Below are 5,968 nucleotides of genomic sequence, written 5' to 3'. Positions count from 1 at the left end.
ATATATATACTCCTGTATTGGGTGCATATATATATTTACGAGGGTTATATCCTATTGTTTGATCCATCCTTTTAGTATTCTGTAGTGACCTTTGTTGTCTCTTGTGATGGCCTTCATTTTTAATGTTTGTTTTGTCAGATATGAGTATTCCTACTCCAGCTTATTTTCTTTTCCATTTGCATGGAAAAATTTTTTCCATCCCTTCACTCATTCTATATGTGTCTTTTGTTCTTAGGTGGGTCTCTTGTAGACATCATATAGTTGGGTCATGTTTTTGAATCCATTCAGCTACCTTATGCTTTTTGATTGGAGCATTTAATCTATTTACATTTAGGGTTATTATTGATAGGTACTTATTTATTTCCTTTTTAATTCGGTATGCCTAGGTTTCTCTCTGTGTTTTTTCCTCTCATTACAGCAGTTCCTTTTCATTTCTTGTAATGCTGGTTTGGTGGTGATGTACTACTTTAGCCTTTATTTTTCTAGGAAGCTCTTTATTTGACCGTCTATTAGTAATATTAATCTTGGATATAGTAATCTTTGTTTTACATCCTTGCTTTCGATTAGCTTGAGTACTTCATACCATTTTCTTCTGTTATTTAGAGCTCCTGATGAGTAATCAGGGCTCAGCCTTATGGAAGTATCTTTGCTTTTCTCTTGCTGCTTTTAAGATTGTATCTTTAACTTTAATTTCTGGCATTTTAATTATGATGTATCTGGGCATGGACTTGTTTGGGTTATTCTTTCTTGGGGTTCTCTATGCCTCCTGACCTCATGTGACCAGGATAGGGATATTTTCTGCCATTATTTTTCCAAAGAGATTCTTTATCCCTTTCTCCCCTACTGCCTCTTCTGGCACACCTGCTATTTGAATATTGTTAAGTTTCACATTGTCTCACAGCTCCCTTAAGTTGTCCTCTTATTTTTATTTTTTTTTATTTTTGTTTCTCTGATTGAGTGATTTTTTCAATGCTGTCTTCTAATTCACTGATTTGATCCTCAGCTTCCCCTAATCTCCTGCGTATTTCTTCCAATGTGTTTGTTTTGTGCTATGTCACTCTTTATTTCTATTTTCATAGGTAGTATATATTTTCTCATGCTGTTGAGTATCTTTACCAACAATATTTAGAACTCTATATCAGATAAGTTTCTTATTTCCATTTCATTTATCTCTTCTTCTAGAGAATTCTCTTGTTCTTTCATTTGGGGTTTGTTACTTTGTCTTCTCATTTTGGATGCCTGTTTGGGTTTGTGACTATGCATTAGGTAAATATTTTATGCCTCTCAATCTCTAGTGCAGGACAGTGTCAAATGCTGATTCTGACTAACTAGTAGCCCATTGCGCAATATTGCGCAGTAGGCTGCCCACTGCTTCCATGGGAGCTGGCAGGAACCTCAGTGCACCGCCCGGAGCTGCGCTGCTTCCACCGGAGGCAGGAGGGAGCCGCGCTGATTCCGTAGGAGGTGGGAGGGAGCACACCACTTCTGCTGGAGCATGGAGGGACTCGTGCAGATTCCGTGGGAGGTGGAAGGGACCTATGCTGCTTCTGCGGGAGGCAGGCCCGCCATCTCCTCTCCGGGCCTGCGCTCAGCTGCGGAGGCTGCAGGCCAGCCCCCTGTTCCTGTCCGGTCTGTTCCGGCTGGAGCCGCCTCCAAGCCTTCGCAATCAGGATCACTGGCTGTAGGCAAGGTGGCTCCTGGGTCCCCGGGGTGCCACCTTGCCTGTGGCCCGGCTTTCTGATTGTGATCACCAGCTGGGGACAGGCAAAGGCGCCCTGATTCTCTGATCCAGGGCTGGGGGGCAGGGCAAAGGCAGCCCCCAGGGCCGCCTTTGCCCTGCCACCCGGCTCTTGCCTGCCACCTGCGTTTCCGATCACCGTTCTTCTGTCCTTCCCCTTTCGCCTCCCATCATTGCGCCTACGTATGCAAATTAACCGCCATCTTTGTTGGCAGTTAATTTGCATATCACCCTGATTAGCGAATGGGAACCGTAGCGAAGGTACAATTACCTTGTTTGTCTTTTATTAGATAGGATTAGGTCAGGCAAAGATTCAAAGCCTCCAGACTGCCTCTGGCTTTTTTTTCTTTATTGATTAAGGTATTACATATGTGTCCTTATCCCCCCATTATCCCCACACACTCCTGCTCATGCCCCCACTGCCCTGGTGTCTGTGTCCATTGGTTAGGCTTATATGCATCCATACAAGTCCTTTGGTTGATCTCTCCCCCTTACCCCCACCCTCCCCTATCTTCCCTCTGAGGTTTGACGGTCTGATTGATGCTTCTCTGTCTCTGGTTCTATTTTTGTTCATCAGTTTATGTTGTTCATTATATTTCACAAATGAGTGAGATCATGTGATAATTATCTTTCTTTGACTGGCTTATTTCGCTTAGCATAATGCTCTTCAGTTCCATCCATGCTGTTGCAAATGGTAAGAATTCCTTCTTTTTTACAGCAGCATAGTCCATTGTGTAGATATACCACAGTATTCTAATACACTCATTTGCTGATGTGCACTTAGGCTGTTTCCAAATCTTAGCTATTGTAAATTGTGCTACTATGAACATAGGGGTGCATATATCCTTTCTAACTGGTGTTTCTAATTTCTTGGGCTATATTCCTAGAAGTGGGATGACTGGGTCAAATGGGAGTTTCATTTTTAGTTTTTTGAGGAAATTCCATACTGTTCTCCTTAGTGGCTACACCAATCTGCATTCCCACCAGCTGAGCATGAGGGTTCCTTTTTCTTGGCATCCTTGCCAGCACTTGTCATATGATGATTTGTTGATGATAGCCATTCTGACAGGTGTGAGATGCTACCACATTGTTGTTTTCATTTGCATCTCTCAGATGATTAGTGACTTTGAGCATGTTTTCATATGTCTCTTGACCTTCCTTATGTTCTCTTTCAAAAAGTATCTATTTAGGTCCATTGCCCATTTTTTGATTGAGTTGTTTATCTTTTGTTAAGTTGTATGAGTTCCCTGCAAATGTTGGAGATTAAACCCTTATCGGTGATAACAATGGCAAATATGTTCTACCATGCAGTGGAGTTTCTTCTTGTTTTGTTGATGGTTTCTTTTGCTGTGCAGAAGCTTTTTATTTTGATGTAGTCCCATTTTTTTATTTTCTCCTTAGTTTCTACTGCCCTAGGAGCTGTATTGGTAAAGATATTGCTACAACATATGTCTGATATTTTGCTGCCTATGGATTCTTCTAGGATTTTTATCATTTCCCATCTTATGTTTAAGTCCTTTATCCATTTTGAGTTTATTTTTGTGTATTGTGTAAATTGGTGGTCTAGTTTCATTTTTTTGCATGTATCTGTCCAATTTTCCCACCACCATTTATTGAAGAAACTGTCTTGACTCCATTGTATTTTCTTGCCTCCTTTGTCAAATATTAATTGAGCATAGTGGTTTGGGTCGATTTCTGGGTTCTCTATTCTATTCCATTGGGTCTATATGTACAGACTGATAGGCTTTTGTCTTGAGTTTCCCTCATGCAATTGTCCACAGGTGTGGCAAGAGATTTTTTTCAATAGTGTGGGGCAATTGCTTCTGCCCAAAGGCTAATTGTTATTCTCAGTGTCTTAATGGGCCTGTGCAACTCCATACCATGGTTACGATGTTTTCCAATAGGGTGGATCAACCGTCTTCCCCCCAGACAATTTCACCTGTATAGAAAATGTCTGCATTAGAAAGATGACTTCTGCAGTGTGAGGAAATAACTCAGTACAGGAAACCTAGGTGTCTGCCTCTGAACTCTAACTCAAGAGCCCCTGATCCTGGCTTCTGCTCATGCAGCTCCAGTCCACTCTGCTCTCCCTCTGCTCAAGCATAAGATGGGTGGCTCCACAGGAAATTTTGTGTGTTGGTCCTTTAAGTGGATGCCTGCATTTCCAAGTGTCTCTCCCTGGCAGACAGCAACACTGCTGCTTTTCACAGCCAGATGTTATATGGGTATTCTTCTCAGTTCTAATGCTCTCTGCTTGGCAGCCAAGCATGGGGATTAGACCCTGGAGTTCTCAGTGGGAATGCCCCCACAGCTGATATATCTCTCTGGAACTTCAGCTGCTGTCTGTGGGGGGGCCGGACAGCCCTTTTTGCTCCTTTGCCCTGCTACCAGTCTCTATGCATCCTCCACTTTCAGTTCTAGGGCATCATGGTTCTTTCCAGTGAGTTTTTTTTTTCAGGACATTTTTCTGTATTTTATTTTTAATTCTAGTTTGGTCTTGGGAGCATGTCTGTGCAGCATCAACTTACTCCATTGCCATTTTTCCCAGTTATCTTGATCTTTTGTATTGTATTTTTGGTCCCTATGTCATTTATTTCTAATTTGATCTTTGTTATGTTCTTCCTAATACTTATCCTGGGCTTTTCTTGCTGCTCTTTTTCTAATTCTATAAGTTGTAGGGTTAGGTAACTTGTTTTCTTAGGTATGCCTACAGTGCTATGAACTTCTCTTTCAGGATTGCTTTCACTGTGTCCCATAGATTATTGATTGTTGTGTTTTCATTGTCATTTGTTTCCAGGATGTTTTTTACTTCTTCTTTGATCTCTTTGGTAACCCATTTATTGTTTAATAGCTATTTTGCCTCCATGTGTTTTAATGTTTTTTTATTGTTTTAATTGTTGTTGATTTCTAATTTTATGTCATTGTGATATGAGAAGATGTTTGATATGATTTCAAACTTCCTGAATTTGTAAAGACTTAACCTGTGTCCTAACATGTGGCCTATCTTTGACCTATGTGCATTTGAGAAGAATGTATATTCTGTAGTGTTGAGGTGAACTGTTCTGAAGATTTCAATTAGTTCCATCTGATCTAGTGAGTTCTTTAGGATTACTGTTTCCTTGTTAATTTTTTGTCAAGAAGTTTTATCCAATGCTGTCAATGGAGTTTTAAAGTTCTCTACTATGATTGTATTGCTGTCGATCTTTTCCGTGATATATTCCAGAATTTTTTTTATTTTATTTATTAGGGTGCTCCTGTATTGGGTGCATATATGTTTACCAGAGTTATGTCCTCTTGTTGTATTGCTTCCTTTAGTATTATGAAGTGGCCTTCCTTATCTCTTGTTATGGCCTTCACTTTGAGGTCTATTTTTTCAGATATAAGTATTGCAACCTCAGGTATTTTGTGTTGTTTTTTTTTCATTTGCATTTGCCTGAAGAAATTTTTTCCATCCCTTCACTTTCAGTCTGTGTGAGTCCTTTGTTCTGAGGTGGATTTCATGTGGACTGCGTATATATATGGATCATGTTTTCTTATCCATTTGGCTACCCTATGTCTTTTGATTGGAACATTTAATCCATTTATGTTTAAGGTCCCACCCCACCCTCCACCCTCACTCCCCACCCACTGTCCTCATCCATAGGTGTACAATTTTTGTCCAGTCTCTTCCCGCATCCCCCACACCCCTTTCCCCCCCAAGAATAGTCAGTCCATTCCCTTTCTATGTCCCTGATTCTATTATAATCACCAGTTCATTCTGTTCATCAGATTATTTATTCACTTGATTTTTAGATTCACTTGTTGATAGATGTGTATTTGTTGTTCATAATTTGTATCTTTACCTTTTTCTTCTTCTTCCTCTTCTTAAAGGATACCTTTCAGCATTTCATATAATACTGGTTTGGTGGTGATGAACTCCTTTAGCTTTTTCTTATCTGTGAAGCTCTTTATCTGACTTTCAATTCTGAATGATAGCTTTGCTAGGTAAAGTAATCTTGGTTGTAGGTTCTTGCTATTCATCACTTTGAATATTTCTTGCCACTTCCTTCTAGCCTGTATAGTTTCTGTTGGGAAATCAGCTGACAGTGGTATGAATACTCCCTTGTAGGTAACTGACTTTTTTTCTCTTGCTGCTTTTAAGATTCTCTCTTTGTCTTTTGCTCTTGGCATTTTAATTATGATGTGTCTTGGTGTGGTCCTCTTTGAATTCCTTTTGTTTGGGGTTCTCTG

Source organism: Myotis brandtii, unplaced genomic scaffold, assembly GCF_000412655.1.
Source record: "Myotis brandtii unplaced genomic scaffold, ASM41265v1 scaffold703, whole genome shotgun sequence".
NCBI lineage: Eukaryota > Metazoa > Chordata > Mammalia > Chiroptera > Vespertilionidae > Myotis > Myotis brandtii.
This window is presented reverse-complemented; position numbering follows the sequence as displayed.